The sequence below is a fragment of the Micromys minutus genome (assembly GCF_963924665.1).
Source record: "Micromys minutus genome assembly, chromosome: 26".
Lineage (NCBI taxonomy): Eukaryota > Metazoa > Chordata > Mammalia > Rodentia > Muridae > Micromys > Micromys minutus.
The window spans coordinates 17127221-17148348 of record NC_137961.1 but is presented as its reverse complement, the minus strand read 5'-3'; positions in this window follow the sequence as shown (position 1 = coordinate 17148348).

Here is a 21128-nt window from a genome sequence, read left to right as displayed (position 1 = left end):
TCTGATAAACAGCTTGGTAACCAGAAACGGAATCCAAAAAGCTTATCTTGAATTGCACTCTGGCCTGTGATGCATTGCTCCATATATCTGTGTGTATGCAAATGAAAGTATGTATATGCACATATATTTATGTCTATACACATATGTATTTACATATACATAGTAATATATAAATATAGATACCACTTCCTAAATACCAAAACATGAAATCTGAATGAGGTCTGTTACTATGTGGAGTGTGAGGAGTGTGACTCAGATTGTCTACAGAAATGCTATACATGTTATACACAAGACAAAATTAACATCACTGAGCTCATTAAATAGAAAACGGGAGAATGGAATGAACTAAAACTTCCGCCTGAAAGTCCCCCAGTGTGTCTGCTTACTTTCTTCGCAGACATTCTTCATGCTTGGGCTGACAACTTGTGTTAGCTACAGTTGCCTCGTTGTTGTTACCAAATACCTGGGCAAAAGCAGCTTAAGGAAGGATTTGTTGATTTGGTTCCGAGTTCCTGGGTGGAGTCAGTCATGATGGCAGGAACTTGAGGCAGCTGGTCACACTGAAGGCAGGCAGGAGAGGGAGGCAGGTATCTACCAATGCTCAGCTCTGTTTGTCTTTCTTATTCAGCCATGACCCCCCCACACACACCAGTCCATAGTTAGGGTATGTGCTTCCTCACAGGCATGTCAATGGAACTTATCACATAGGTGATTCTAGACTCTGTCACGTCTACGGTCAATGATAACCACACCAAGGTTCAAGTCCCACCTGTGAGCATTTCTAAAATCTGATAATGCTTCATGATAGTTTCTGCACATACCCGCCTTTCTGGCTGTCCCCTGCCCTGTCTGCTCTGGGAGTCTACCAGAATTTGAGCTATAAATTCAACACTAGCTGTCTGTCGGAAGAATCATCAGTGACAATTACGTCAGGAAAACTGGACTTTCCTCTAGCCCCCAGCTCCCTCAAAGCTTAAAGGTGTGATTTACTCTGGGATTCTCTCTCTCAGAACAATATTGGATGTAGATCTCTCTTTATCTTATTTCACAAGATAGGAAAGAGGGGAATAGCCTGGCCAAGGCAGGGTTTGAAATAACAGTTCTGTTTTCACAGTCTGTGTTGACTCCCATATCACACTGTAGCCATGGGTTTCTCATTCAGAGTCCCAGATTTGATTCATTTACCAATAATGAGAAAAGAGGTAACCCCATTGTTCAGAATGATAATTACTATCTTCACCATGGAAGTCAGTGTGGAGACTCCTTAAAACTCAAAAAAACAGAACTTTCATATTCCTTTTCTGTCTGTACATCTGAAGAAATCTAAATTAGCATACCACAGAGATACTTGAATATCCATGTTTGTCAGAGAACTTTTCACATTAGCCATGTCATGAAATTGATCCAGGAGCCCAAACACAGATGAATTAACAAAGAAAGTATAATAACATGTCCTGTGAAGTTCATTTATTCACAAAGAAGGACAAAAAATATAAAGTACACCAGACTGAGAAGAACAAATACTGCACATTTTCTCTCATGTAGAATCTAGATTTTTTTTTAAAGAAAAAGAGACATAAAAATAGAAGGGAAACTATTTGGGATGGAAGGGAACAGTGGGAGTTGGCAAGGGTGGTCCAAGAGACAAATGAGGTATGTGTAAATATGAATGAAGTATATATGTATATGTGTATGTATATACATATATATTAGCTTCTCCTGACTGAGATTTCAAGAATCAAGTATTTGTTTATTCCGGGATGTCAGATGTCTCACTGGGGTTTCATTATATGTTGAAATCCTGAGTATGCTCTAATAGCAATGAAGGAATGAATGTCTCAGCAGTGGGAGAGATAAACTAGCCAGGGAAAGTGAGGCAAGCAGGCAAAACTCAAAAGCTTACTTCTTCTATACCCTTTTGTATAGGCTGCCACTAGATAGTGTGGCCCATATTTAGGGTCCCCCCACCTCAAATAATCCAATAAAAAAATTCTTCACAAGACTGATTTTAATTAGTACCAGATGTAGTCAAGTTGACAACCAAGACTGGACCTCACAAGTCTATATAACTATGTAAATGGCATGCTAAAACTCGGTATTTTGAACAATAATATATGCTAATAAAAACAGAAGAATTTAGACACATGAAGCTTTGTTCATCCTTATTTTGACTTCATGTAAAATGGGGCTTCCTTGCAGATTGTTTACAAAGAAAATTTTGGGCCAAAGTGATTTTGCAAAGAAACTCTATTATTCTTCTAAGCTCATACTTTACGAAACTTTAAATGCAGCCATGACTTTTGCCAAGTGATAACTGACACCTTCGGTAAAACAAATCTTGAGATGGTTTGACAAGTTCCTAATGTGTTTCCTATTAAACTTGTGAAGATGCGCAACAGGAATCTATTTCCCAGTTGTTCCAAAGTATTCCCTAAGATATTGAAAGGGAACACATTGGCTCCACTTCTGCCTTTGCCTTATGTTTATGCTTCTGGGTTTTGTAATGGGGATTTACAGTAAGATCAATTCTTTCACCAACATGTAGATATTTTAATAGTTAAGATGTTTGCTAGCCAGTCATTCCTGCCAAGATAATCTAAATGGAACATGTTGTGCTCCTCACAGAAAGGAGACTCTGGAAACTATTGGTCCTTTAAATTTTTTGGTGGCATGAATAAGGCACTTAATATGTGTCATCTGTTATTGTTTGAGTATGAAACAGGCTCCTGTTTGAATACTTGGTTCCCATCTGCTGGTGCTTTTGAAAGAGCCTGTGGTACCCTCAGGAGATGGAGCCAAAAGTGGGTCAGTAGGAATGTGCCTCTGAAGGGTATGCCTGCTCTGGTTCCTTCCTGTATTCCATTTGAGGCAAGTTAAGCAGGCTCCAGAGCTCTGAAGAGAGCTTGTCAACCTTTGTGCTTTTCTCTGCCACAGTGAACTGAACTTCCAGAGACCAGGAGCCTAAACACACCTCTCTGCCTTCAAGGCATTACTACTGAGGGTTTTGCTATAGTAATGAGGAAAGTAATCACCATGCCAGATGTCACCCAGATGTGCTGCTCACTAGTACAATATTCTTAATTCAGCAACTTGTAAACACAGGTATTTCATTATCCTCATCTAAGAGAATTAAAGCAAAAGAAGGCAAGTGAACACACTGATTTAGTAAAGCATGAAACCTATTGCAAAATCTTAGAATTAATGTGATCCCATTTTACAATTCTACACAAAGTGGCCAGTATAGTTTCTCTTGTGAAAACAGATAAAATTGAGACATATGATGGCTAACTCCCATTCCTAAGATTACAAATTGAGTATGTGCTGATGGCAGAAATATAAACATGGTTCCTATGGTGTGAAAGTAAAGTCTGTATCCAGCTGCTGTTATGCCTCTTAGTCACACGGAGATGCTAAGATCGCTTAGGACTGCTGGTTCAGAATAACTGGTTTTGCCTACAGGCTTATGAAGCCATTTCTACGCCAAGTCACTATGCTGGAGATATTAGTTAGAAGCCTCATGGGAAAGTTGGAGTCTGTATTAGTAAGTACTAGATCCAAGTAATTTAGTACAGTGACCAAGCCATATACCTGGAAGTAGGAAATTCCTTTCAGGGGCATGAATGCCAGTAGAAGGATATGCTGGTGGGAGCTAGCCATCCACCAGGTGCCCACAGTATCCAGGAATTGGTACGGGACCTATAAGTAGGGAATATCCCTGGATGGCTGTAGGTCAGTGGACAAGTATGTCACCCTTCTTCTTTAGACTTTTCAATAGGGACTTAGATACAAAGACTTGTGAGCTCTGTTGCAACTACTATGTTCAAACACCAGAATTTTCTTTGCTTTGGGTTTTAAGTGGAAGAAACTCTAAGACTTCAAAGTTTGTTGTTGTTGCTACTGCTGTTGAATAAATGTGTATTGGTTTGGGATCCAGTCTTGTTTATAACGCTACCTGTTCAATATATACCCAGACAGTGCCTGTGATCCATCAATCCATAAATCAGCAGACATGTTTTACTGCTACATTAAATCACACAGAGCCCTGGAGCAATATACCTGCTGTTTGTAAACTATTGCCACCGGCCACCAATGGTTACAGACTTCCCACTTCTAAATGAACTGCTGTTCAGGGAAGAAAAAAAAAGATGAAAGGAAAGAGGGGCTGGTTATATAAACTCTACTGGACAAAACCAGATAAACATACTTAACTTATACCTTGTGAAAGAGCTGGTGGTTTTTATTCTGTGTATCTTGTCATTGACCTACTAGCTTTACTGTAGACAGTACAGGGGAAAAAGGGGAACACAAAATAGTCTTTCAGTAACTATGATGTTAAATCAGTTCTTCTGGAATGAAACATATATGTAGCATAAGATAAAACAGAAACCAAACAGCTAGCCAACCAGCTAGCCCACCCACCAAACAAACAAACAAACAAATAAACAAACAAAAACCAAGGCTCCACACAACAGGCTCCAGAGCTCTGAACAGAGCATGCCAACTATTGTGGGTATTCTCTGGCATGGTGAGCTGAATCTCCAGAGACCATGAACATAAACACCTCTCTGCCTTTAAGCCATTTCTATTGGGAGTCCCCCTTCTGAAATAAGAAAACTAGCTAGTCATACACAGGCATCTATGTGTATCTAAACTTATTATCACCATATCTGTACAGTAGATATAAGACTCTTTGAAGTGTTTCTCTTCTAATAAGAGAAACAGGCAGTCCAACAATATAAATTCAGCTAGTAATTTATAATATAAAGCAGAATAAATACAGAGTGATTGGCAAGAAGGAAGATGCTATTTTTCAGTTGGTAGGTTGTCTTGGGAAGTCTGTTCTAAGACAGCATTAGAGCAAAGTTGTGAACGTTAATAGCTGTGCAACATCCTGGGGGAGGTGTCTCCAGGGAGAGAGAACAGCAAGTGTAGAAATCTCAAAGGGAAGACAAGTGTGGTGTGCTCTAGCTTCTAGGGGATTGCTGTATCTAAAGTACAGTGATCATTAGGGAAAGCCGGGGGAAGTAACAGAAAACAAAACAAACAAATGTAGGCACTAGCGGATGCACATTGGCCCTGAACGCCAGAGGAACGATTAGGATTGGAGTCGGAGTTAGATGAGAAGCATTGAGCTTTGATCAGAAACATGGCATGATCTGACCTGCGTTTTTAAAGTCTCAGGGTTGTTTGTCTCAGAGCCCTGAATGAACAGCAGGAGAAGGCAGACAGCCAAAAGGCTCAGGTGGTTCAGGTGACAGCTGTCAGCTGACAAGATGGTAGCAGAAGTAATAGGAATATACTTCTTTCCTGACAATTTTTTAAGGTGGAGCTGGCACCAACATTTGATTGCTAGATTAGACTCTGCCACAATAAAAAAGAGGACAAAGTGTCAGTTTCTAGATTGTGAACCTGAGCAAATGCATTCATGGTGGTGCTAATTCTTTAATTGCATTTTTAGGAAAACTCAGCTAAAACATCAACCATTCCATTATGGACTTGAGTCGTGTGAGATATTCTTAAGACACTGAAGAGGCAATGGTGGGTCTGGTAGAAAGGGGCAAAGGGTAATCGATGTATATGACCCCTTAGTGCTGTGTGATGTTCAAACCCAGAGACTCTGCGACATGTTTATACGTAGAGACTGCAGACAGAGAAGGAGCAGGGTTGTCAATTCAATCCTGAGGAACTATCTCATCTGTATTGTAGAGCCATGGCTCTCAACCTCCATGTCTGGTGTACACAGTCACCTCCCTGATGCTGTAACATGGTAGGAGGCCAACTGTCACATAGTTGTCTCAAGATGGCCCCTGGTCCTCCTCTTTCTCACATTCTATCTCACTGGCATGGTAAAAACTGCAGCTACTACACAATTTCATTGGGCTTGAAGGTCTCACTTAATAAACTATCATCCAGTAAGAATCGTGTTACCTTTCAAGAACACTTGTCATTTTTTCCAAAAGCATTTGTTTAAGACTTTTCTTTAGGCTCTATTCAGCGTGTGAGGAGTATAGTATATATGTATATGTTCTAAATAAAATTTGATTTAAATATAATTTATTTTACTTTTTCACTTAATATCACATCCTGGTTATTTTTCATTCCTCCATGCCATCAAATACCTTTATAAATCATGGTGAATAGCTATGATTTTGTTTCATAGGGTTACAATTTATAATGTACTATTCCTGGCTATAGCAACAGGCATAATTTTATATGGTATATTTAGATAGTATATTTTACATGACTTTGTATTTGGCATTACGGTTGGATTCCTACCAGTTTTGAAGGTCCCTTTAGTTTTTCTGTGTAGGCAATCATATCTTGCATGAATAATCATAGTTTTTTATTTCTTTCCCTATGGTTCATATAGTAGCTTTCTCCCCTTGTCCCACTGTATAGAATGTCTAGTGTTGTGTTGGCCCATGGTGTTAATAACAGTTATCGTGTTTTCTTTATGTTGTGAGCATGGTTCTCTTTCTTTCTCTAGTCAGTTCATGTTGTATGTTAAACACATATACTCACACACATCTCTGCTGAAATTATGATTTCTGCATTAGAATACACAGTCTACCTCATATTAGCTGTTATCCTCCACAAGCTGCTTACTCAGCTGATTCTTCAGTTTCCCCGAGCCGGGAGGCAGGGTAAAAAATAGCATTCAGTTTGTAAGGCTATCTTCAGTATTACAAAAATGATATCTATGACGTGGGAATATACAGAAACACTTTGTTTGAACATTGGTTGTCTCTTGTGTCATAGGTACAGCCTCTTTACTATTTTTCTTCTCGCGTTGTCTACATTTAACATAACAGATCATAAGAAGGCTTCTAACCTTTCAGTTTAGGGACATAATTTGTTCCAGAGATAGATTAATTATTCCTTAATAAAAAGAAGAAAAACCCTCACCTGAAAAGTGAAAAAATAAGAAAAACATACTCACCTATGATGTTCCTCACATTAGACTTCTGACCATGGTTGATGATTTGCATGCCTTACTCTATTAGGGTTTTCAACACTTTCCAGGGGCTTCTAGATGATTATTAATATTTTAATAAAATCATTTAATGGGCCTAGAGTCTGTTGGGATCAAATTGAAACAGATCCCTGTCTGTTGCCTTAGCACTTTCACAACTCTTCTGTTGGTTACATCTTAACATTTCTAATAGCCTCACATTCTTGCTTTTTCCTAATTTATTTTGCCAAGACTTCTTTTTTTACTGTTGTCAGTCTTCAGACATATGACTTACAGATCTTGAAAACCTGCTCTAGCCTTTCAAATGCTTTATTTATCACTACTATGAGAGGTTGGCACAGGAATGCCAGAGCTATATGCAGATCTGAGAATTACTTTGTGGGGTTGGTTCTCCCAACCCTACTGCTTGATTTTTTAAACTTTTATATTTTCGTTTGATTGGTTGTCTTTTTCTTCTTCCCTTTCTCTAGTGATTGAACACTTGGCTTATGATCTTTATTATCTTCTGATATTCTTATGAAGGGATTTAAAACTATAAATAGCCTTCTACCACAGACTTGACACTTAATAGTTTTAGTATTTTCTTCTAATGGCTTTGTTATTGTCACTACGATTCTTCTTTAAATCATGTATGATTTATGAATGTGTTTTTATATATTTCCAAATATTTGGCTTCCCTTCACTTTTCATGTTCTATTTCAGATTTCTAAATTTTTTTTCCAATGCAGTCAGGATATATAGTTTTAATGATTTTGATTCTTTGATATTTCTTCTCAAAGAATCTTTGGCCTATGATCTGGTAGTTTTTATCATATTATTCCTCATGTGCTGGAGATGGAGACACTTTTCTGACATTAGGGTTATAACATTCCTTTCATGTCTACTGCATAAGGCTTGTTAACCATGCTTTACTCTTTTAACTTTCTTTTTGTTATTACTAATTATTTTATATATTTACATCCCAAATATTGCTTACTTCCTGGTCCACCATATGGTTTCCTAATATTCTCAATATTTCTAATTACCCAAAGCCAGTACATAATTATTTTGCTTTGAAAGTTCTCTCTCATCCAACTTTGAAAGTTGTCTCTGATCCGACAGGGTCCTCATTTCTCCTTAACCTAATGTTTGGCCTATGAGAATTTTCTCTATCTTCACCCTCAAACTTTACCAATAAATAGTCTTTGATCTATTCAGCTACTATTTAGCAATCATCAAGGGCCTCATTTTGATGATATAGACCATCCTTTAAAAATACCAGTTAGTGTAAGAAATATAAATCCCCCTCAGAAGAGTGATACATATGGTCTAATACTTCCTGGCTTCATCTTGGTAACTCATATTATTGACCAAACATCATTTTAGAAGCCTAATTAAATGCACAGATAAGATATGCTGTGTGACAGAGCCATTATACATGACTTCAAGGATTTGTAAGGCACCAAGCCCCAGAGAGGTACATTAACGCAGCAGTAATGCCTGGGTTATCTTATCTAGAAGCCATTGACAGGCAGCTGTTTTCTGTAGGGAAAATGTATTTAAACTCTTAGCATTTTTTTCTTATTTTGTGACTTTTTGAGCAGTTACTCTGCCATATATATTTTTCTGCTGTCTTGAGCTATTTTTGTTCAAGGAGGCTACTACTCAGAGATTTTAAGAGCTACTAAATTTTATCAGGAGCACCTAACCTGGAGTACTCTGTGTAGACACGAGTAGGTCTTAGATGGATATAAGTTGAAGGGTGCTAAATGAGAAAAGAAAAAAAGGACACAAGAGACCTTCAAATTTCAGCTCAACAAATCATATAGCAACAGTCAGGGACTAGTAAATTGAACACAGATTCAGGAGGACTGGTGCCAGAGAAAGACAGTACAACTACTTTTGGACGAATTATGCCCCCTAAAACATGCATTCATATTCTTATGCCCTGCACTGGTGCTTGTAAACTTACTTGAAAATAGGGTGTTATGAGTTGAGAACTCATAACACTCTAAGGTGTTCGTTGGATAATGGCTACGCTTTTAAGAGGAGAGAGTTGGGACACAGACACACACTGGCAGGGACACATCACCGAAAGATAAACAGGGACTTGGAATGATCCATTACAGGCCAAGGAAAGCCAATGGTTCCCAGAAACCATGAGAACCTGGGAGGAGAGTAGATTTCTTCTGGGCTCCTCCCCAGCAGCTCCATCACACCTTCTAACCTGCAGAACTGAAAAGGAATAGACTTCTGCAGTCTAAATTCAGTTTATGGTGATTTTCACATAAACCATAGAAGTCAGATGGGGAGGAGAACCAGATTGCACCAATACCTGTGAAGAAAATGATTGTGAGCAGAAATCTGAGCCTCAGGTTCCTGCTGCCCTTTTAGGTGAGGTTTAGAGCTGAGGTCAGACGTGTCAGTGTCTCTTCTGAGTCAAAGATTCTAATTATTTGGCAAACACAGTCCAAAAGGGGTGAACACCATAATAGTTCATTCAAATATCCCACACATCTCCGGCTTAACTTTCAATGAATAAGCAACTTAGCAACTAAGATATACTGATGTCTGTAGCCTTAGGGTTTGGGAGGTTGAAAGAGGAGGATGGCAACTTTAAGGCCAGCCTGGGCTACACAGTCATAGTCTGCTTGAAACAGAGCACATATAGAACAAAAATGACAGAAAGTGTGTAAGTTAATTGTAAGTTTCTATACAGTACAGCTTTATGTTTCAGACAATTACAAGAAGTTAAAATAATGGAGTACTTCATGAGATTTTATTTTGATCGCACAATTTTATTTCAATAGAGCCAATGCAAAGAGGCAGCACAATGACTGGTGAAGGCAGAGAAATTTGGCAGATGATTCCCATATGTCTGCACTACACACACACACACACACACACACACACACACACACACACACACACACACGTACACACTTCAGCCTTGATATCAATGCATGGGTGTCTTAAAATATAGTTATTAGAAAGTTGTAGATCAAAATAATGTTGATAAAAGTGTTCAAACCTCTGTATTGTAGAGGTCACAACACAACCCACATCAGGTTGGCAATGATGACTCTAAAGTAATAGTGTTGTGTCACTAACATGATAGTAGCAGCCACTGGAAGTGAAAAGAAACCATTGGCATACTAAGAGCTTGTAATAATTTTCTGTTGTGACTAAGCCTGGTGAGGACTGGTGCCTACTGAATACCAACTAGATACTAGGGAGCCAACAGTCACTACAGCAAAGCCCCAGCTCTCTCTCATGTACTCAAAGTTTAAGTCCTTCGTAAACAAGCAATGTTAACCTTAAAATAATTTTACATGATTATTTGTAGTATTTATAGTATTATAGCATTATTTTTTGCATTAGAACATGACAGGTTGTCCTATAAAATGCTTGGCCACATAAGAAAAAGGAGATTTAGAGAGAGAGAGAGAGAGAGAGAGAGAGAGAGAGAGAGAGAGAGAGAGAGAGAGAGATTGAGATATTCTAAAGAACCATGAATCATTCATGCTTAAAAGCTGTCTTGTACTTTTAAGTGAGTGGCCCATTAACCATTCCCCCAGCGGTTCAATAGTAGCACTTCTATTCTCAGGATAACCAACAGTAGTTTAATTAGATTTAAAGCCTACTCAGTAAGAGTGAATCCATGCCTGGTACTATAAACTTAGTCAAATGCTTGTGGCTGGAGAGGTCATTGGTCCTTGAGGAAACTCACTACTGCCATTTTCCTAAGCTGATATCATTTCTAACTGTATTCTAAATACTTATCATTTCTACCAGAAGAGAAATTCAGCTTTGCCCCTCATCAGAAAAGCTACTTTGTTCAGTGGATGGAAACTACTCTAGAGATCCACTGCTGGTCAAACTGTAAAAAGTTGAAATGACCATGGGGTGCCAAACCCCAATTAACACTCCAACAAGGCAACCAGCCATACACATGAGGCTCAGTAAACATCACAAAAAGAGAGGTGGAGAAATTATGAAAGCCAGAGAACCATCAGACACAACAGGAAGACATATTTGCCAGCAGGTGCTATCTCTTTTTTGTTGTTGTTGTTGTCTTGTTGTTGTTGTTGTTGTTGTTGTTGTTGTTATTGTTTTATCTTAGCCATTCTGGTGGGTGTAGTATGGAACCTCAGAGTTGTGTTAATTTGCATTTCCCTGATGACTAAGGTCTTTGAGCATTTCTTTAAGTGCTTCTTGTCATTTGAGATTCTTCTGTTGAGAATTCTCTGTACCCTATTTGTTAAATTGGGTTATTTGGGTCGTAGTGTCCTACTTCTTGAGTTCTTAGTAAATTCTGGATATCAGTCCTCTGTCAGATACAGGGTTGGTAAAGATCCTTTCCCAATCTGCGATCTGCAAATTTGTCCTATTGACAGTGTCCTATGCCTTAGAGAAACTTTGCAGTTTCATGAGGTCTCATTCTGTGAATTGTTGATTGTAGAGCCTGAGCCACTGGTGTTCTGTTCAGGAAATTGTCTCCTGTACCAAATTGTTCAAAAAATTTTACCCTGTCTACAAGAAATGCAGACATGAGAGACGGAGCAGAAACTGAGGGAATGACCCACCAATAACTGGCCCAACATGAGACCCATCCCATGGGCAGGCACCAATCCCTGACACAATTAATGATACTCCGTTATGCTTGCAGACAGCAGTATGTTTTCCTCTGAGAGGCTTCACCCAGCAGCTGACTCAAACAGATACAGACACCCACAGCCAAAGAGTAGATTGGGTACTCTTATGGAAGAATAGGAGAAAGGACTGAGGACCCATAAGGAGATAGGAAATCTACAAGAAGGCCAATAGAGTCACCTAACCTGGACCCTTGGGGTTCTCAGAGTCTGAACCGCCAACCACAAAACATACACAGGCTGGACCTAGGCCTACCCGCTCAAATGTAACAGATGTAAAAGTTTGGCCTTCATGCGGGTCCTGAACAATTGAAACGGGCTATCCCTAAAGCTGTTGTCTATATGTGAGATATGTTCTAGTAGCTGGGCTTCCATCTGACCTTAGTGGGTAACTGTGGGAGAGCAGTGAGCTGGAAATAAAGTAAATAAGTAAAAAAATAAATTTTTTTTAAACTAAAGGACACCAACTACTATTGAGAGAAAAAAAAATCAGTTTTCCCTGGGAATAAGGCCTTTGGTAGGTTATCCAATCCTAAGTCAGCTCTAAACACATGTATATCAGAGCAATAATAAATGAACTGAGTTGTGTGTGTGTGTGTGTGTGTGTGTTTGTGTGTGTGTGTGTGTAGAGGAAACACAAGGGACACAGGGAAAGATGGAGAGGAAGGAGTGAAGTCATATAAATAGAGCACTCATTTATGAAATTCTCAAATACCCAAAATAAAATTTAAGTTAAAAGATGGCTACTTTTCCCACCCCCAGACACCATACTTGAGAGACACGCTCTATAAATGCCACCTAAGCTTCCTCAGGTAGCTACTGAACAAAAGTGTCATAGACCTCGAGCTGGCCACTCGGCAGAAGATCGCCTCATTCTCATCCAATCTCAGAGTAAGAAAGCCTAGAAGGGGTTATGGGTGTAGTGGTTTATTTCATTAATCCCAGAAACTGGGGAGGGTGAAACAAGTAGATTTCGAGTCCAAAGCAAGCTTCAGCTACACATAAAAGAAATAGTAGAGGGGTCTTTTTCAGTTACTTGGCAAAACATTAGAAAGTATCTCCCAACTTCCCCGCCAGCTCCTTGAACATGCATGTTTACCTCCCCACAGAAGGAAAAATACACAGATAGATTTCTATTTACATATACACATACACACACACCACACACACACAGGCATATATATATATATATATATATATATGTCTTGCAACTAACACTGCATAGTTTTCTCAGGATTCCCCACTAGATAAGGCTCAGAAAGTTTAACTTCAGTCACTTCACTCTGAGTAAGAAGCCTGGATCTTTTATCTGCATCAACCTCCAGTTGTTTGCTGTATTTTTGAATCTCAGACCCTGCATCTCTATAGACACAGCATCTGCACTGCAGTCCAATGTGAAGATGGCATCCAAGGGTCTCACAACAGGTCCTTCACAAAGTAGAGGAGTGCAGGAAATAAGAGATACTGTCCTGTACCCTTTCCTGAACTTTATAAACATCCCTGGCACACAGAAAAGAGCACATCAAAATGTCGAGGTTTAAAACATGTCCATTTTAGACAGATATTTGAGGTAGAATAAGGACAACTATCACACTGTGGTCTAACTTTACTGTGCAAGGAATTTTATTTTAAAGCGTGTGTATATGCATGTGTGCAGGTGAATACATGTGCCCATAAGGCCAAAGGCTCATATACCCCCAAGAGTTAGAGTACAGGTTGTGCAGTCCCATTCTTGGGACTCAAATTCAGGTCTTCAAGAACAGTTGGCTATCTCAGCCACTGGGCCATCTTTTCAACTGTCAGTCTCATTTTAGCACATTTTAAGTGAGATATGTGTTTCTTTTGTTGTGCATTATTATTTAGTTTTACTTAAATTTATTTGAGCCTATGGATTTTCTGAGAGCATTAGGATATTCACATGAGCATCTCTGCAGACGTCAGACTTTTGTTTCACATGCACAGGAAGTACATGGCCCCTGTGTTCTTAACACTTCAGAATATCCCCAGTTTTCTATGCTTTAGAGACAGTACAGCCAGGATGGTGCGCCTTCTGGGATCTGCTTACTGAAGGAGAAGGATGATCTATGTGTTTTATTCTTTTGTTTTCCCTCTTGGGACAGTCTTACTATGTAGCTCTTGTTGCCCTGGAACTCACTCTTTAGACCAGGTTGGCCTCAAACTCACAGAGATCTACCTGCCTCCTGGGTGCTGGGATTAAAGGCATGTGCCTCTATAGTTTACAATTGTGTTTGGGTCTTACTTCCAGCACATCAAATTCTCTTCTAGGTGGGTCTTGGGAAGCCTTTCCAAATGAGACCCATGGACCACCTGCTCAAATCTACCACTTATTGGTTCGTTCTACATAAAGATCTATAAATGCAAGTAGCAAAAGTGGATCTCTTTAAGCTCTAGGCAACTCCAAAGAGAGATTATATCTTTGAAAGATGATGTCAGGAACAACTATTAAACAGTTAAGTCACTTTCCACCATTGACATTCATTTCTATTTGTTGCCAGCATCAGGGACGAAATAAAAACTATCACGGAACCTAAAATTCTGACAAAGGACAAAGTCAACAGAATTAGCTTCAGACACATAAAGAAGGTTACTATACTCACAACTCTTTCACTGAACAAGATTGGAGCTGGCCAAACATTGTGGAAGGGCTTCTTAGAGCTGAAGATATCTACCAAGCTCACCTGTTTCTTGTTTTATGAAACAGTTAGAGGATGGAAGAATGGAAAGGAACCCTGTTATATGAGCTACACACAAACAGAGGGTGCTTTATGTGCTCCTCTGTGCACTTTTTGCTGCTGTTTAATTGGGAGAGAATGACACTTGTAAGTTGGTGGATGTATACCGTGCCTGAGTGACGGCAACATATTCACAGCTGAGATTCACCGACACCCGCTTCTGCCGATGCTCTTGGCAGAGTCTCTCGGAAGCCTCGCTGGCTCTGACACACATGTCAGCCCACATTGCCTGTAAACAAGGAAGGCCCTCTTTGGCATGGGACTGAGGGAATTGATGCCTCACTTGAGCGCTTTGAGAGACTGAGATCAAAAGTACTTTTAAGTATATCATATAATTATCATCATTAAGAGGCATGAGGCACGGAGTCCTGAACTCCCAAATTTTCAAAGCAACAAAAGGAGCACAGCTTTAATGGGACTTTGAAGTCAGATAAATCTCCAGGTATTTTCATTATTGAAACTCACAACTAATTAAGGAAAACCCTATCTGGGCCAATATTTAATTATGTTAGCTTGTCCCCCTGTGTCATGTACTGTGTTTTGAAAGTAGAGGGGTGTCAATTGGATTGTACCAAATGACTGTACTGGGACCAGCCAACACATTCATTTTTAACAAAGGACGGCATAGTAGAATTTTGTTCGTTTTTTAATCTAAATAAATAAGCTCTTAGCCTTGATGCTAATCTCTGTATGTCACATGACTCAGAGGTCAGCTAGAAATTTCAGCATAAGTATCACAGTTATTCTATAGTAAAAGGTAATCTCTTGTATTTATACAAGAAAATTGTGGGGGAAATGTCAGAATTAAGTTAAGTGCAGATCACCCTGACTGTATCACCAAGACAGACTCTTTAAGTAGACAGACTAGGCCCCTACCTGCAACCCAAACACTAGATATTGCCTAGTCTAAAAACCCATGCTGCATTTTATTCTACTGAAAATTATAGGCAGCATTTAAAAATTTAAAAGTACCTCTTCATATGTTAGTCTCCGGTAACGCTTAATACAGTGGACGATCTGATGACAGAGCCCATGTTGTATCAGTTCCTCTTAAGCCCAAGCCCCGTGAGAGAATTAGCAAACACAGTGAGCTTATATGTAATCTTACCCTACTGTGTGGGTCATACAGAACTGACCAATGCTTTAATTTGAAGGAAACGTGAACATATCTTATTTATGAACACACTGTGAGAGTGATACACACCAGAGGCCACACATCATATGAATCTATTTTATAAAATGCCCAGAATAGACAAACAGTCAGTGACAGACAGCAAATTTGTGGTTACTAGGGACTGAGCAGAAAATGGGGAGTGACAGCTTAATGGACATGGGCTTCTGACGTCAGATGTCAAAACATATCTAGAACTTGATATCGCAACCTTGTGTGTATACGAGGCACCATGGTGTTTCATGCTCCGTAGAGTTTACAGTCATAAGATTTTTGTTATGTATCCTTTACCACAATAAAAAGGAGAGCCATAAACACCTCAGCCTCTTGTGCTAGGATTTGAGGAGGAAGGGCTGATAACGTGGGGTGCACTGAATCTCAGGTGCGCATGCTGGTGGGATTGGGAGAGGCAGCAATGACTAGTCACTCCAGCATCTACTCACTCAACGTCTAAGGGGTCAAAACGTCAGCCAAGTACTTCCGGTGCACAGCCGTGTCCTAAGCTTTTCTTCCAACTAGCATGTCCGTTGGTATCAGTTTGTGAGTGCCTGCTTTAGCTACTTTTTCTTGTTGGCCGAAATTACTGTCCAAAACAGCTCAGTTGGTGGAGAGCTGACTCAAGGTTCCCTGGCCAGGCGGTCACGGTCATCAGGGCAACACCCTGACAGCTAGGGCATGTGACTGAGCTCCTCACATAATGAGAGCAGGAAGCAGAGGCTGGACTGGAACAAAAGTGGGATACAACAAGGCCTCCACCTGTGGACCCACTTCCATCAGCTAGGATCAGCTTCTATCCCTAGCCCCACCTCCTGAAATTTCCATAACGTCCCAAAACAGCACCACCAGCTTGAGACCAGGCGTTCAAACACCTGTGCCCGTGGGAGATGGTCCCCATTGGAAGCAGAGCAGTGTCTCCTGCAGTAAAATTACACTATCACTCAGAGATCTGCTGGACCACTCACTGAGCATCACATGTGCTTAGACCTGCCACTCCAGGTCAGATGCCATAAAATATCTCCAAATATGTGCCAAACCTCTTAGCTGATCCTTCCCCTAACCAGGCTGAGGTTGGGTGACTTCTGCACAGGAGTTTCTTAACTATTTGAGATAGAACCACTCCCATCTCTCCTTCCCCAAATCATCATTGCTACAGTAAGGAGTTGTTACTTGAGCGCTTCCTATGTGCCCAGTAGGCAGGTTACACTTGCTTCCTTAGCCACATCTCTACATCTCTACAAAGCTTTATGCATGATGAACCAGAAGCCAGCTCACTAACTTCCCCAGTACCCTTCGGTTACCTAGGGCAGAAGTTAAGATGCAAAATCAGAGAGATTCCACTGTCAGTCGTCCGTATTCCACACCCTTTACCCCTGTACATCAAGCACTGTGAGGATTCCTGCAGAAGTCTAAAAGTCTTCCTAGATGTCCTTTCAAATTCTTCTGGGAAGGTTAAAGAAACTGTATCACTGTATCGGATTCTGAAGCAGCTGGAGGTAAGGAAGACTCAAGGATTTATACAGTAGTGGGTGTGCCTTGAATGTCTAGAGCACATATATAGGTGTGCTGAGTGCTCACTCCTACCAAAATGTTACTGGTGCACCTCCCCCCCATCTAGATCTAGAAGGCTTTGCATGCCTTCCTTTCCCAGTGTTCCTTAACTGTCTTAATTCAGATGGCACGGCCACATCAGAAAAGTTACATAGTCAAAGGCTCCTGTTGCCGACAGCAGGGTCGGTGTTTAAGATTCTGCATGCCTTCTTTCATAAACTAGATACTGTGATCAGCTTCTGTTCTTCTTGCTCTCCTTCCCAGCCTCTCTGATGTACTAAGTGACCTTTCCAAATGGGAAAGTTACTGTACCAAACTGCTTATAAGTATTCTTCACTGGCTCACTAGCTCTCAGAAATCCCCAGTGAAACGGACTCTTAAGTTTGATTTACCACCCACACTAGGCACTGTTTTGTTCTTCCTTTCCTCTTCCTCCATGTCTATGGTTTGCTAATAAACTTTCTTAGCATCTCCACCTACTGTCCACCCACTGGATGGCTTCCATTCCATACCAGGCTCTGAACCAGGTCCTGGGAATATCAGAGGACACAGAAAGAAGAGTCAGTAAGTAGAGGAGAGTAAGTAGAGGAGATGTTGCCTAGAGATGATGCAGAGGATGTGTGTTTTAGCTACATGTGATTGTTTACCTAAAGAACAGTTGCCTAATGTTTTTCAGAAGCCCCTGTTAAAAATACTCAGAACATAGCAGATAGAATGTAGCATCCTGAGGACTATTTCTGAGGCTATATTTATTTTCCCACATTTCACTTTGTTTATATTTCACTTTCCTGGCATCTTTAAATTTAGATAGGCATGGATCTAAATCTCTCTCTCTCTCTCTCTCTCTCTCTCTCTCTCTCTCTCTCTCTCTCTCTTTCTCCCTCTCTCTCTCTCTCTCTTTATCATGTAATTCTGGGCAAATGGCCAGTTCCTATGACCCTTTCTCTTTATCTGTACCATAGATGACAACCAATACCTCCCTCACTGGGTTGTCTTTATTTAATAAAATAATGTAAGGTGCCTGCAAAGCACAGGAGCAGACAGATGCCAGGGCCCTACCAGTGGAAGTGCTGTGTACTTGTAGCGTTGGGATTATTACTCTTCAAAAGAGCAGTTGGGACACAAATTCTATACTTAGCTATACACAGACTGCATCAGAATCCTGTAGAGAAAAGTCACTGTATCCTGACTCTAGACACTCAGAAACAAATGTATCCACTTTGGATACAGCTAAATAAATAATTCAAATCACTTTAAAGGCTGTAATTTTATAAAAAAAAAACCATACAAAGTATCTTTTGTGAAGCTTCTCTCTGTATCTTTGGTTTTAAAAACACTATCAAATGGGCCATAACAAATTTAGGTAAGACTACGATGCCACCAAAGAATCACACAAAGGACTATCCCAGGGCCACAGGCAGTTCTGATTTTTTTATGGGAGGAATGAGAGGAAAATAAATCAATAATAAAAAGTAAAACATTCATAAAGTGTTGTTTTAGGGTCAGGCTCAGTATAACAGTGTGGATTTTAGAAAACAGGACGAAAGTCAATGCAGAGAAAGCTTTAGCAGAGGAGAAAGAACATCATATGTTTTCAATAATATTGAGTCCATATGGTTTTTTACAAAGAAACACATGTCCTGAAAACCCAGGAGGGTCCCCTTGTTTCATTTTAGAAGAGATTGTAGAATTAAAGCCCTCAGGCTAACTAAGCTTGCTTCTTTGCCCCTGGGAAGAGCCAGAATTTCGCTGAGCTTCTGATGCCTTCTTGGCACCAAGCAACAAACTTCTTGATGCTAATGAGCTCCCACCATTTGCAAACAGTTCTCACCATCGGGCTTAAATCTAATGGTCATTTGCAATGTCCACCCATCCTATGCTGGTGTCTTCTAGGACAGCTGTGTGAGGAGCTGCCCTGCCAACAGGAAATGAGGTCCTGGTTCCCTCCGGGCTTGGTAATTTCTTTTCACCTTGGTGTACCACAGCCACCCAACTATCCTTTTCGTGGTACAGAGGAAAACATGGTATTCCCATTTCTATTTGCAACAGAAGACTGTGACCCAAAACAAGAGATCGGGATACTGTGCCGATAACAATTTGTGTGACCCCCCCCCCCCCTTTCAGTCATTACATATGTGGTGCCTCTTCGGCACAGACCACAGAAACACCAGGAAATCATCTCCCTGCCGGCTGTCTTCCCAGTGGCCATGTCCCTTTTGAGGGTTACCTGGACCCAATAGCACAATGGAACGATTCTTACGGTTTATGGTCTTGTTCGAAGTGGAAACTTGAGAATTTAGTTGGGGTTGAGGCCTCAAATCTTGCCGTGGGTCAAACATCGACATAGTTACTGACAGGGTTGCCAAGCTTCAGCGAGGACCATCTGAAAGGACATGAGCCCCGCCCTTGGTTGTGTATTTATTTCTTGAAGTAGTCGTGCGGACAGCTGTTCTGTCTGCCTTGGACCTTCTAGGTCCATTTGAAGCAAAGAACACGGTTTTTCAGGCCCCTGCCAGCTGTGTGAATTTTATTAGTCCGCCGTGAGGCAGAATGACATACATAAATAGCTCGAACGTTCCAATTTGGCTGGAACAGCCTGAGGTTTCTGTCCCTTTGGTTTTCCAAGCTAATCAAATGTAGGCCACAGCAGTTGTGGAAAGGGAGGCTGACTGGGAGGTGAGAAGTCAGAGGTGTGAGCTGATCCTCTAAGAAGGGATGCTATTGAGCTCCTGGGAGGTAGGCAGGCTCCTATTTCATACCTGCTGTGCCCAGGCCCAACTAAAGGAAAGAGCCTTCAGCCAAAATCTCAAACCCACTCAGTCCCTGTGGGGTTTGAGTGTAGCTCTTTTAAAACAACATTTTGATGAGGTGTGTGTACATGAATCAGAAACATATGGATCCAATTTCCCTTGAAGTTGTACTTGGGTTTAAAAATTAAGGGAGAAAATGTGTGGAGCTTGGGTGTATATCAAAAGTAAAATGTTTAAGAAAAATAATAAAGCAAGACATTTTGCATAACAGGCTACCCGCCGTTCTTTTTGAAGTGGAGTAATTACAACGGAATGAGATGCAAGCTCTGTGATGCTAATGTCACCAAGGTGTACTGTGCTGGTCTTTCACTGGACAGCCTTCCGCCACATCCCAGAACCCTGTGCACAATGTGCAGTAAATGAAAAGCAAACACCAGCCACCAGGGGGTGCCATATCACATCTGGGCTGAAAATTAAATCACCAGGCAAACAGAAGAGATTTTCTAACAAGGCATTTACACTCTCTTTTAAAGATAATGTAATTCTAAGTGGAGGGCAGTCTGCAGGTTGAAATAAACCAAAGCCAAGAAACCTAAATCAGGATGTGTGCAATCTGAACTCTAACCTAATTCTGTGCACCTCACCTAGGCAGATGGTTTCACACCCAAGTGTCTTCAGCATCCATTCAAGAGGAACGTTTATCAAGCACCTACCAGGTACCAGGTTTCAGAACCAGAATCATAAAGCTACGTGAGAAATGATTCCTCCTTCCAAGCAGTTTCTGGCTTCTCATACCCGGCAGCCTGGGTTTGAGGATAGAACATGCCCTGAGGGTAACCATGGAGGGTGTAATTCACTGGACCTTAGCAGAGGGAAGGGGAAAAAAGGCTTCAGGATTTACCAGGCTCTTATTGGCAATGCCTATGAGAACAGGTGAACATATAGCAGCTGGTGATAAGAGATGGGTCATGTCTTCACAGCCCATTTGGAAAGGCACAAATGTTACATGAGTGTCCCACGGGAACCATCTTCCTGAATGGAGTGAACAACGAGAAACTGTGAGGAGCCTTGGAGGACCAAGAGTGAGGTACCCAGGTTTTCATAGGAGGAGCTGGCTGGCTACCCTGGCAACATTTGAGGCTGGTAAGGAATTGAATCTGCTCCAGCGGGACTTAGCTGGAGAGGAAGGAGTCATGGAATCTGGCCATCCGATCTCGGCAGATGTCAAGGTCTCACATCAGATCAAGCCTGGATTTTAGACCACTAGCGGAGCAAGAACGGAAGTGAGTGAGCAAGTTCTGG